This window comes from Coregonus lavaretus (assembly GCF_964263955.1).
Source record: "Coregonus lavaretus genome assembly, chromosome: 31".
Lineage (NCBI taxonomy): Eukaryota > Metazoa > Chordata > Actinopteri > Salmoniformes > Salmonidae > Coregonus > Coregonus lavaretus.
In genome coordinates this window covers 18832735-18846497 of record NC_140018.1, presented here as the reverse complement: position 1 = coordinate 18846497, position 13763 = coordinate 18832735, and the positions used below count along the sequence as shown (strand labels likewise).

At 44.5% G+C, this 13763-nt stretch overlaps 1 pseudogene across 1 annotated transcript; it reads right to left on the bottom strand.

Moving 5' to 3' along the window:
* Positions 1 to 5454: 5454 nt before the first annotated feature.
* On the bottom strand, positions 5455 to 9724 carry LOC311106789 (protein dispatched homolog 1-like; annotated as a pseudogene). Its single transcript has 3 exons — positions 9571 to 9724; positions 9370 to 9471; positions 5455 to 9117 (listed from the first exon to the last, which is right to left on the bottom strand). The product of its transcript is annotated as a protein dispatched homolog 1-like (transcript).
* Positions 9725 to 13763: the final 4039 nt, after the last annotated feature.

The window sequence follows — 13763 nt, the reverse complement described above, 5'->3', positions numbered from 1 at the left end:
TTCCAGCAAACTTCATAGATGTCAAACAGTACGAGCTTCACCACTTCTCAGATGCCAGCGTCACAGGCTATGGGGAGTGTACTTATCTCAGAACAATCAACACCAATGGGGATGTCCATTGTTCGTTAGTCATGGGGAAAGCACGTGTTGCCCCCACCAAAGTGACCACAATACCACGCCTTGAGTTATCTGCAGCAGTGGTAGCAGCAAGGACAAGTGTTGTGCTCAGAAAGGAGCTCGAAATAGATGGTCTTCAAGAACATTTTTGGACAGACTCAAAGGTTGTCCTTGGATATATAAACAATGATGCAAGACGATTCCACGTCTTTGTGGCTAACAGAATCCAAAGAATCCAGTCCACTACAGATTCAAAGCAATGGCGATTTGTACGTTCTGAAGATAATCCTGCGGATCATGCTTCAAGAGGCCTAAAGGCAGATCAGCTTGTAGCTTCAACTTGGTTTAATGGGCCAGATTTTCTGTGGAAAAGAGAGCTGCCCATAGAAGACGTCAAAGTAAGTGAGGTCATTGACAATGATCCAGAACTTCGAAAGGCCCAGGTGCTCAACACAAAAGCAAAAGAGGACAGGACATTGTTAGACCGCCTGACAAGGTTTTCTGACTGGAAAAGAGCCGTCAAAGCTATTGCTCGTCTTAAGCGCCATGCTAAGCAAATCAAGGGTCTCAAACTTAAAACAAATGGAGCCACAAGTGTTGAGGAAAGACAGGAAGCAGAGCTTTTCATCATCAAATTGGTTCAAACTGAAGTATTCAGCACTGAAATCAATGGAGATTAGCAAGAGTAGCACAGGTGTACCCTAGCACTGATGGAAGAGTCAGAAAGGTAAAACTGTTAATTAGTGACTCAACCTTAGATAACCAGGGAAAACGCACTACAAAGCCAGTCTATCTTGACAGGCCTGTATACAAGACAGTTTTACTGCTTGAAGCAGAATGAATGTTATGGTTATTTTGTGAGGTGAAATCCCAAAGGATGTGATTTGGTGGGAGTTTAACTGCCATAAATGTTATTCATGTCATTATTAATGTTATTCATGTCATTATTAATAGGTTTTACATAATATCATTATTATTTGTACAACTTGTATTTTGAATATTGATTTTGCTTGTATTTATGTGATAGGAACTATCTGTACATTCTATGTTGTGTTGGGACGCTTTTAGTGGTGACAAGTTCCAGACATCGCGGTAAAGTTTAGTACTCTGAAAGATAAGTTAAATTAACGACGTGTTTATTTACAAGTATTCTTGTTCCTAAGTGGACCCATTTCCCTCTCAGTTGTGTGCAGCCAGCGAGGTATGTTCATTATGTAAATTATTTGTCGCGCATATTTACGTGCAAGGTTTCTGTAACGTGAACGCCAACTTGTGTTTTTGTGCATGTGTTGAAATGTATTTAAACAGTTCGACGGTGGATTGATGACGGTGGAGAATTTAGTAGAAGAATAAATCCATCAGTAACCAGAACAGCGGCGTCGTGTATTTCCTGGAGGGAGTGATACATACAGTTGACCGGGGCAGCTCTTGCGGGGCAGAAATTTTACGAACTGACTTGTTGGAAAGGTGGCATCCTATGACGGTGCCACATTGAAAGTCACTGAGCTCTTTAGTAAGGCCATTTTACTGCCAATGTTTGTCTATTGCATGGCTGTGTGTTCGATTTTATACACCTCTCAGCAACAGGTGTGGCTGAAATAGCCAAATCCACTAATTTGAAGGGGTATCCACTATACACTTTTGTGTATATAGTGTATATTTCTTGTAGTCGTCTCCTTGCAGTGAACGTTCACACTAAGGGAAGAAGTGGCCAGCCTTTCTTCCCCAGTCATTGGCACGTACTGATGTATCTGTGCCATTCCTCAGGTCAGGGGTCAGGGCTGCGGAAACATTGGGGCTAGGTAAACAAGGGCAAGCTTACACAGGAGACATGTCATTTTGAAAAGCTTCCAGCTAGTGCGAGGTGAGAGGTTTGAACAGTCACCCCTATGAGTGACCTAAAATCCCATCTGCACCCCTCAGTGATTGGCAAGGCTGAACAGGGATAGGGATATGTATTAGCTGGAACTAGAGCTAATAAACGCCCGTGCCTAGTTCCTGTCTGACCCTTGCGAAAGTGTGCAAGAGAGAGGGAGTGAAGGGAGGAAGTAGAGAGGAATTAGCAGTCGTTGAAGGAATTTCTCCTCGCTCACAATATATCATAGTTTTATTGTACCCCTGATCAAAGTTAAGAGTAGCTGCTGATCTTTGTTTTTGAGAGGGTGATGGTGTCAGAGACTAAGGCAGTCCTTCTCAAATAGTGGGGCGCGGCCCCCTGGGGGGGCTCGGAGCGATGCTGGGCGGGCGCGTGTGACCCCGGGGAACATGCTTTTTTTTGCCGCAGGGAGTAGGTTTTTTTTGCACCGAACAAGAGCACACAGAACAGAGCAGGAGATATGAAGTGCAGATAACAAACCCTTAGGAGACACCATGGAAAAATATTCAACAGGGATGAAAAGAAAGGCGGAGAGAGACGGAGATACTGAGACAAACGTAAGTCTCCCGAAAGCTAAGACGAGGAAATATGATGAAGCGTATGTAGCGCTTGGCTTCACTGTGACTACGGTGGGAGACGAGGATGGGAGACCGGTATGTTTACTGTGTCTAAAAATGTTGGCAGCGGAAAGCATGAAGCCAAATAAATTAAGGCGTCACTTAAAGACATTACACCCCAATCACGCTGATAAGCCGCTTGAGTTTTCAGCGAAAACGTGCCGAAAATTGCAAACAATCGTCCCGCTTTGTGAATGCTACTTCAGTAAACCAGCGAGCACTGTTAGCATCATATCCCTCTGTCCAATGACACTGTCGCCAGATGTATAAATGACATTGCTAACGATCTTAAAGAACAGCTGGTAGATAAACTCAAAGACAAACGTTTTGCCTTACAGTTCGATGAAGCAACTGACAGCAACAAAGACTGTTTGTTTATCGCTTATGTACGTTTTGACATGACAAACTCCCTGTGTGAGGATCTACTTTTTCGTAAATATGTCAGAGACAGAGCCACAGCTGAAGAGCTATTCAAAATGCTGGACTGCTTCCTGACTGAGAATGGGCTAAAGTGGGAGAACTGCATTGATGTTTGCAGTGATGGTGCAAAGACCATGGCATGAGAAAAGGAATTCGGGCACTCATCAAGAAGGCCTCACTTAATGCTGAGTGGACACACTGTGTTATACACAGAGAAGCACTGGCATCAAGGGCAGAGGGCCATGGGCATTCTTCTTCCTTTTGCAACATCTTATCTTTGTGAGACTGGCTTCTCTGCTGTTGCTGCACTGAAGACCAAGTACAGGTCCCAGCTAAACATTGAGCAGGAGCTGAGAATTGCAGTATCATGCTTCAAACCCCGCTTCGAAAAACTGTGCACTGCAAAACGTGCTCATTGTAGCCATTAATCCTGACTTCCTCATTTTGATTTAAAAAATAATAATAAATCAGCACAAATTGTTTTATTCATTTTTGTTTTATAGGTCAAAGTGTTTCATATATTGTGCTCCTGAGTTAATGTTGCTGATCAAGTTGAATGTATTATTATTTATTGATTATATTAAATTTTATTTTTCAGTATCAAATGGTCAAAAAATGTTTACAGTTTAAATAAGGTTTGATTTTTTTTTTTTAATTTCAGGCAAATTTATGCACTTTTAGTATTTTCTGTTACAGACTAAAAAACAATGTTAATAAAGTTATTATTTGTTGTAAGTTGATCTATATTTTTATTTTTTATTTTTTTCTTTAATGTTAATAAGGATACAATGTTATGCAGAGGTGTACTTATAACAATTTTATAGACAAATTATACTATTTACATTTGCGGCGGAGAGTTGGGGGGCGCGAAATGTTTACTTCTTCCTAGGGGGGGCGTAACAGAAAATAATTGAGAAGCACTGGACTAAGGGGAGATGAGCTACAGTGCCAGCTTGGTGTCTCTCTCAGATAATTACAGGCGTCTGGTAGCCTACGATACAAGTTCAGAGCTGCGCATCTGACACTAATTCAAGACTGAAAGTGTAATTATAAATCTGTATGCTGTGCTGTAGTGAGTCATACTGCCTGCAGAGCCCGGTCTGGTGTATATGCTTGCTCTGTAGCAGAAGGTTTGGCTGGGATCTTGGACCACCAGGGAAACCTGTTAGAAGGGGGGATGGATGGCGGGAGCCAGAACAGCAAATAAAACACAGGACTTGTGTATTCATAAATGAATGGAATTTGTAAATGAATAGGATACTTTTCATTGGATGGAGTTAACAAAGGACTGCCAAAGATTCTGAGAAAGGTAATAAAATAGCATGTAATTGATATGTTACAAAATCAAATGATAGGACCCATATGTGTTATACTGTTATTAGGTTTTAGAGTTTATCTTTAAAATTCATGCCCTTTTCACATACATCCGTGGTCACTGTTAGAAAATGACTCTCACAGTTACATGTGTGGATGAGGGGTGTGGATGGTCTATAACAGGGTTCTGCAACTGGGAATTTGGCACGCGGATAGTTTTATTCCCTCCCCCACACCAGAAAATCAGCTCCAAGTGATCTTATTTTTGGAAATCTGTTCCCAAGTATTCCCACGCATAATAGAGACGTGATTATATCCAAATGTAAGCAAGGTATGAGATTGTGTTTTAGTCTAATATATCTGGGCTTCTTGCGGTCAATTTGCAGTCTACAAATTATTTGTAATTATGTTCCGGCCCCCTTACCATCCGCTCAAGAAAGAAATCGCCCCACGGCTGAATCTAGTTGAGGATCCCTGCTGTAGGACGTCAGCAGGTCTCATAAACCTACAGTGTATGACCAGCTTGGAATGCGATTCAGGCTCTTGGGGAGTGGAGATTAGAAATCAAACGTCCGTGTGATGTATGAGAGCCCAGCACAGCACTGTGGCCTCAGGCCAGACAGAGCAAATCTTCTCAAGGCGCCAGCAGGAGACAGACAATGAAACAGGTGTACCATTTGTTATTCCAAACCATGCCCTTTGAACAAAACCTTGAGATACTTTCATTTCATACTGTAGGAGCAGTGGAAAAAAACAGACAATCGTGTTAAAATAACTTTATAATCATTCAGTACATCTTTCATATTGGACCGAGGGGCATGTGGCAACGTGAAACAGATGTCTACTAAGAAGGCCTGTGTTTCTTAGAGAATAAAGTAAATGGTTCACCTTTCCTTAGACATGTTAGAGCTCCATAAACACACCACATATTTACTGTGTACTCAAAAACAGTACATCTGACTGATCAAACCAATATTATCTGCACAGTAGATACAGTAATCACAGAACAGATAGGACCATACTTTTAGATGAAAGACACAAGGCACTTTGTCTATGAAATACACCAAGCACTTTAACTGCACAGGGACATTGTAGCTTGATATTACAAAAGTTTACTCTTTAGATATAGTCTCTCAGAATTCTCTTATAAGTCTCTTTGCTGTCAACATAAACTTTCAGATGAGGGTTTTGAATTTATTGCAAGAGCAGGCACACTGGCTTCAGCTTTTGGCACATTAAACTCGACAGAATTGCACTTTACTTTCAAAGTTCTGTTAAAACAGTAGAGTTTCTTAGGAGAGGCTGAGGAAGCCCTCTCCTTTTTGGGGTTCTGTTTGCACTTTTCAACACTTTCTTCCCGTGTGATGGGAGTAGTACTAGTTTCAAGCTTCTCCTGATTGCTGGGCATCTTATGACAAGTGCCCTTTTGCGTTGTGGTGGACACATAATTATCCACGCTCTGATCGCTTGGAGCGTTTACCGTTCTCTCTCCCGCCCTCTGTGTTCCATGATTGGCTCTGCAGCAGCCTGTGTGTGTGGGCTAGCGTGCAACCCAGAGGGGAGGCAGGAGGACCTTGAGTCCAAGTCTGGGCTGGGGTGTTAGGACAGCCACTAGGGCCAGATGACGCTCCAGTCCGGTGTGACTCCTCCATCCCAGCTGGGTCTGGGGCAGAGCTCTGGTCCCTGGGGAAGCCGCCCAGGATGGGGACAGTGTGAACACAGTAGTTTCTGAGGTGGCAGCTGTGAGGGCCCTGTCTGGACACCCTGCCCGGGGTGCAGTGGTGGAAGTGAGCTGGGGGACAGTGTACATCGTGCATACGGCAATCTATGGGTTTGTAGACTGCATCCAGAGCGGACAGGAGGTTCTGGCCTTTGTTGGCATGGCTGCCTGTGAGGGGGAACTGAGGAGTGGGGCATGGAGAGTCCTGGGTTGTTTGAGTGCATGGGTGGGGAGTCCACTGCATACCCATAGACTGCTGAGGAGGAGGGGGGTCCCCACATGTGCAGGTTTTGTTATGAGAGTACTGGCATTTGGATGTGAGGTTGGTGGCCAGTGTGCCCAGTCCATTTTCAGAGCAGGGCCCTCTGCCGGGCTCTGCCTTGCTCTTAAAGGGGATGTGTGTGCAGAGGGCAGAGTGGGGGGCTATTCCATTATAGAGCTGGGTGCACGCCTCCTGTTCCTCTGCAGGTTTCTCCTCATTCCTAGGGTTTGAAGTTAATGATTCCAGCTCGTAATGCTCATGCTCCACCTCCCCTCCTCGACTGTCCAGTTGGTACTTGGTGCCATGCTTGCCCTGGGGCGAGGGGATGTTGGTGGTGCCCTCTTTGACAGCCTGGCACTGAAACCTCTTGGGCAGGGGGATCTGTCCGCAGGTGCCCTGGGGGCCCAGGCAACGGCACATGCACTGGAAGAAGAAGGTGGCGAAGGCCCAACTGATGCACATGATGAGCATCATGAAGGTGCCCAGCTGGGTGTAGGCCAGCACCGTGGACGGCATCATCATCGCCCCAGCGACAAACATGGTGAGTGCTGCCATGGCAATAGCAGAACCCATCCGGCCGAGGGAGAAGATGACTTTCCCCTCACAGTCAGGGTAAGGGGCGAGGCGATAAGCGACTCCATAGTGCACTGCGAAGTCCACCGACAGACCCACCGCCACTGAGATGGTGACTGACTCCAGCACGTTGAGCTCCCAGCCCAGCAGAACCAGTGAGCCCACCGTGACGAAGATGGTGCCAGCGATGAAGAGGATGGCGTAGAGGCTGATGATGATGTTCCAGGTGGTGAGGAGCATGACCACAAAGGCCACCACCACGGACAACGCCATGGCGATGAGAGTGCCGTCTGATAGGCTGCCCTGCAGGTCGTAGAACTCCAGGTTGCTGACGAACCAGCCGTAATTCACCCGGCCGGGGCGTTATTCAGCTCCTCCTTGATCCAGGTGTCCACCTCATGGTAGAACTGGTGCATCTTCTTGTAGGCCAGTTTGAACAGGTAGGTGCTCTGGAACTCCAGGACAATGGCCCGGATGGTGTCGTTGATGTCGAAGCGAGCCCAGGGATTTTACTCTCCAGGTGGAAGCTGGTGCTGCGGTCCAGCTCCATGATGGCCCTCTTGATGCACAACTCAAAGATGTCCTGCTTGTAGGGGAGTGTTGACTGGCTGCAGCAAGGGTAGACCGAGGACTCTTCACAGTCCCAGTTCTCCATCCACTGCTTAAAGGTCTCAATGAAGCAGCTGGTGAAGTCCTGCTCCTCCGACTGGAACACAAAGCTCTGGTTCCTTAGCCTCTGGCAGAAGTTGAGGATCCACAGCTGGGAAGCTGGGCTGGCGATGTTGAAGGTGTTGTCCAGCATAAGCTTGCCTTTGTTCTTAGGGTTGAGGGGGTCTCCGTTGTCCACGGGTGACCCCCCAGATGATGGTGATGGGCATGTGCAGGTCCTCCCCATGGTGGACCCTCTCAAACATGAACAGTTTCTTGTACTCAGCGTCATAACACTCAAAAGAAGTGAGAGGAGCGGAACACCTTGATCTCTGAGTGCTCCAGGGAGGGCAGCTTCATCTTGGGGTTGACACACACCACCTACGCCCCTCCCACGGTGAAGGCCAGGAACCAGAAGAGCCAGAGGTAGCGCAACTTGATCACGATGCAGGGCAGCACCTTCTCAAAGAAGACCCGAGAGGCCTCTAAAACGGTGAACAGGCACTTGCTGAGCTTCTGGCACAGGTTGGCCCAGAGGGTGTGGGTGCAGAACCCACTCTGCTGTGGGGGAGGTTTAGAGCAGGTGAAGATGTTGGGCAGGTAACGCTCATGGAGCACCACCACGGCTGGCAGCCAGGTTACCATCAGTATGTAGTTTACCAAGATGGCCGTGCCGGCGTAGACGCCAAAACAGCGGATTGCGGTGATGTTGCTAACGTAGTTGGCATAGAAGGCGGCGGCCGTGGTAAAGCTGGTGACGAACATGGAGAGGGCCGCGTGTTGCAGAGTGATGCTCACCGTTTCCGACAGCTCAGCGTTGGGCTTGTCGAACTTGGTGTAGTTCCACACGTCTCAGAGGAAGAAGGCATCGTCTGCCCAGATGCCCACCAGGATGATGAGGGCTGTGAGGGGAAGAATTCAAAGTCGAACACCATACGGTACAGGAAGTAGGACACGATCAGGGAGCTGATGATGGCGATGATGGTCATCAGGGTGATGAACACAGAGCGTGTGTACACACACATGACAACCAGCACAATCACTATGGCTATGGCCGGATACACGGTATCCGTCAGTAGGTAGTCCTGGAACAGGTTGTGTTTGATACCGAACTCAATCCCTGTGATGGTGGTGACGCCGTCCGAGCAGTTCCAGTTCTCAAAGTTGTCAATGTAAATGTTCATCATGGTCTTCCCTTTCTCTGTGGAGGAGAACAGCATGCCGTGTTTCAGGACGGGGATCTTTGGGCTCATTAATTCTTTGTCCACCAGGAAGTGGAAGATCTGGTAAACGGTGTTGTACTTGGTGCACCTGCGTGAGATGTTGGTGCACTTGGACTGGTCCTTCCTACGTGTGGTCATGTCCCAGCAGTCTGGGCCCAGCGTTCCGTTGTGGTAGTACTTGGCGCAGGAGCGCAGGATCTTGAAGGTGTGTGACATGTGGTGCTCTGTGATCTTCTGGCAGGAGAACTTGTTTGTGAGGATAGCCACGTAGTTTCCCAGGGTCCAGCTGGGACAGCAGGAGATGTCAGTGGTGCGCTGGCACAGGCTCCAATACTGAGGGTGGGAGCGCATTTGGGACAACACAATCCAACAGGATAGAAGAACAGAGTACAGCTAGAACAGAGCAGAACTATTGACCCAAGGAGACCATAACAGGAGACAAGGCCAATATATCAGGAAGTTGGGGTAGTTCCAGCCTGAGGCAGCATAGACTCCAGACATACAATTTCTAATATGATGGGGGCCTTTTAAAAATAATTAACATGGCAAAATTTGACATGAGTAAATGCTGAGGCACATCATCAACAATGCTGTTCCACTAACCCGTGTATTGTCCAAATTGCACATGGATTTAATTGCTTGTATATTCCAAAGGTTCTTCCCCTCTGCAGATGTGAATACTAATCTGGAGTATCTGTCACCTGCACATACATTAAGAGCTTCTGGTTAGCATTTAATCACAGTCAAACACTTAGTAGATAAACACTTGAAACAGGAGAAGTGTTACGTTGAGTTTGTACCTGGAACATCACAGAAGAAACTGTCTTTGCTGAAGTCCCATTCTGCTTGTCTTTTATCTCTGTCAAAGTGATCTTCAGCCCACCTGTCCTCTTGGTGACTGAAATAAAAAAGTAATGGTGTGATTGCACTGTTAACTGTTAACACTTCATACATTAATCAATCAATTTCAATCAATTTTATTTTATATAGCCCTTCGTACATCAGCTAATATCTCGAAGTGCTGTACAGAAACCCAGCCTAAAACCCCAAACAGCTAGTAATGCAGGTGTAGAGGCGCGTAAACAAGATGGCGTATTGAATAGAAATCGGTACAAAACACCTCAAGATAAAAACATAATATTCAAAATCAGTAAGTTAGACTAAATATTAGCATATCATATATTCGCAGTTAATATAATTCAATCTGGATAATAACAGAAATAAGATCATAAGGCAAGAGAAATATATCGACAAATATTACTACAACATGCAACACCCAAACATGACTGAAGACAAGCGTGGAGAGCCGATCCCCAAAAGAAAACGCGACTCATCGACAGATACAGATGATATATGCTTTTCACCACTAGGTATGGTAAGTGTGGAAAGCGACCTGTTGAAGTCGATAAATGACAAATTGGGCATATTAGAACTGGTCAGTAAAGACGTAAAAGAGTTGAAAGCGAGTCTTCAAATGAGTGACGAAAAAGCTTTGGTAATGGAGAAAGAAACCAAAGAAATAAAAGTGACAGTCTCTAAAATGGAAACGGACGTTAGGGAATTAAAAAAGGAGAACAATCTTCTGAGAGAAGCCTTACTAGACATCCAAACTAGATCGATGAGGGAAAATCTAGTACTTACGGGTATTCAGGAAAAGGAGGGAGAAATAACAGAGAATATTATGAAGGACTTCCTGCATACAGCGCTACAAATCCCACTCGAGGCTGTCGATAAAATCCAACTCGAACGTGTACATCGTTTCGGAAAAAGAGGACAGAAATATGAGCGCCCAATCGTTGCCAAATTTGCTTTTTTTAAGGACAAAGCTATGGTGAAAAGCCTGGGAAAAAGACTTGCTGGCACGAAAATAGGCATGAATGATCAGTTCCCGAAGGAGATTGTAGAAAGGCGCAAAGTTCTGTATCCAATCTTCAAGGAAAACAGATTAAAAGGGAAACGTGTTGCACTAGTGGTGGATAAATTATATATTGACAACCAAATGTTCAGAGACACAAAGACTACTCCATGGCTATTCTAAAAGTTGTAATGGAGGAGTCAAATATTGGAGCACCTGATACTAGCAATGATAGGGATTGTAATATTAAATAATATTTATAGTAAGTATAGTATTTTATAAATGGATAAAACGATATAACAAGCAGAATAATACATCTTTATATACAAATAATTAGAACATGGATTTTTTGGCGGGAGGTTGTTGTTTTGGCGGATGGTTGTTGTGGTTGGTCCTGTGTTCTCTCTGGCGTCCTTTCCCCCTTGCAGCAGATGGGATGCGGGTGCGTTTGCACGCTCGGCCCATTTCTTCCGCAGTCAACCATGTGGTGTGCATTTTTGTGTTTGAAAAGGTACGGCGTTAAGTGAGTGAGAGGGGAAATGGTTGCATATCCCAGAGCCGACCGGGGGTCTATGAACAGGGGTAGTGAGAGAGAGAGCTTTCAATTTTGTGTAGATGAGGGATATACATTTTTAAATATAGTATACATCTAATCTAATTATTCATTGTCCTATCATGATGGAAAGATCCCTAACCCTATAACCTGGACACCCACCTGAGCGACCCATACACCAAAGAGAAGTTCCCATCTATTTTATGGACCTGCTGTGAATATGCAGCCTAAATAGAGAAATAAATGCGGTCAGAGACCTACTTGAGCAGCACCGCCCCCTCAAGATTCTGAGCCTGCCTGGCAGGGTTGGTCCTACAAAGCCAGAGCCCCCTGATGGGAGAGCATAATATACAAGGAAATTCTCAAAGCTGCTAATGAGAACCTTGACGACCTTTTACCTAGCCGGTGGGGATTCCGGTGGGGTACGCCCACCCAGGTAGTGGCAGTGCTGGCAACACTGGCTGCAGTAACCCATGGGGAGGGGGTCACACTCGGACAATCAGAGAGGGGGTTTATCATTGTGGCCCAGGTGGCACAAAATAATCAAAGGTCTGACCGCATGGAGATGCTTGGGAAAATGGTTACAACAGGGGATCAGAGTGTTTGTGTCTCAGGTGAAGAGGGTGGATCTGATCTCCATCACCTAGGACTTGACATAGATTAAGTAGATTAATCAAATCTCACATTGTTGTCAATTTCTGCTCAATTTGCATGCTTTCTCAATCAGCTTTAACTGTATGTGCACTCGTAGATCAAGTTATTTCTCGAGTTGGGCTCTGGGATATAACAGCCGTTGAGTATCGGATTTTATGGTGGATTGTGGAGGAGGGGGGTTGAGTGTGTTGGAGTATGTGAGTATGTGCGTGTGTGCTGGTCTGGCATCTGTTGTGGGGGGGGTGGGGATGTTGGGGGGGGGGGGGGTATGGGATGGACCGCGGGAATTATTTGCTAGGATAATAATTGCTTGTCAATGAATTAAATGTAATACAATGGCAATCCTGGTTATATGTTAGAATCCTATGTGTGAACTGCCGACATTATTACGCATATTAATTGATAATGATGGAAAATAGGATATGCATAATAAAAAATTAAAAAATAGTTATATAGATATATATATATATAGAGGTGAAAGCATTGGAAATGCTTTTGGCGGTTAACCTGCTTCTGTTTTGTGGGTGGCACTGTGTGCTGTTTTCGATGGATGGGTCCTGGCCTCTCGGGGCCTTAGGGATACGGAGGGACGTGGGGGGGATGCTGATCACTGGGATGACGGCTCAACTTGGGATGGGGAGGGGCTTTAGCGGGGGAATTAGTGGAGAACAATTGAAGGGTTACTCCGTAGCAATGCAAATATCACGGTACAGCTATATGGACACTCAATCATTATGCTATTTTTTATTGGTAAATTTACAAACATATATAATGATAAATAGACTTGAAACTTGTATCTCATTATGGTGTATGGTGAAATAAGTATAGCCAGTTATAATTGTAATGGCTTAGCTGATAATAACAAAAGAAGAACAATATTTACATGGCTCAAAGAGAAGGAATATAATATCTATTGTATACAGGAAACTCATTCAACAATTCGAGATGAAGTAGCGTGGAAAATAGAATGGGGGGGGGAAATATACTTCTCCCATGGGCAAAGAAATTCAAAAGGGGTGATGATATTAATGAATAGTAATTTCGATCCGAATGTGCAAATTGTCCAAAAAGATACGCAAGGTAGATGGATTATTTTAAATATGGTATTGGACCATAAACAGATATGGCTCATTAACCTTTACGGACCAAATAATGATGATCCACAATTCTTTGACAATATATATAATAAATTATCAAGCCTGCAAGCAACTCAAGACAATATTATTATGGTGGGGGATTATAATACTGTTTTAAATAGCTCAATGGACCGAAAAGGAAATCACACCACAAACAATCACCCACATGCTCTTAAGGAAATTGTGAATGTCATGGATACATTAGAACTAGTAGATATATGGAGGCTTAAATATGCTGATCTAGTGAGATATACATGGCGGAGACTGAATCAAGCTAGTCGTCTTGACTTCTTTCTTATCTCATTCTCGTTGGCACCAAAAGTAAAAAAAGTGTTGATAGGGGACAGAATGCGGTCGGACCATCATATAATAGGCATATACATTACTCTGACTGAATTTCCACGTGGGCGAGGATATTGGAAATTTAATCAAAGCCTATTAGATGATAATTTATTTATAATTAGAACAAAGGAATTTATAACTGACTTTTTCCAACATAACATAGGTACAGCGAATCCCCATATTGTATGGGACACCTTTAAATGTGCCTTTAGAGGCCATGCAATTCAGTACTCATCTCGAAAACAAAAGCAATTTAGGTCAAAAGAGTTTATACTAAGAAAGGAAATAGAAAGTCTAACAGAACAGATAGATGGCAATAAAAACTGTAACATAGAGGCTCAGAATAAATTAGAGGAAAAACAAAAAGAAATGGAAAAACTTATTCAAGAAAGATCAAGTGTAATATATTATAAAAATAAAGCAAACTGGATGGAATATGGGGAAAAATGCACA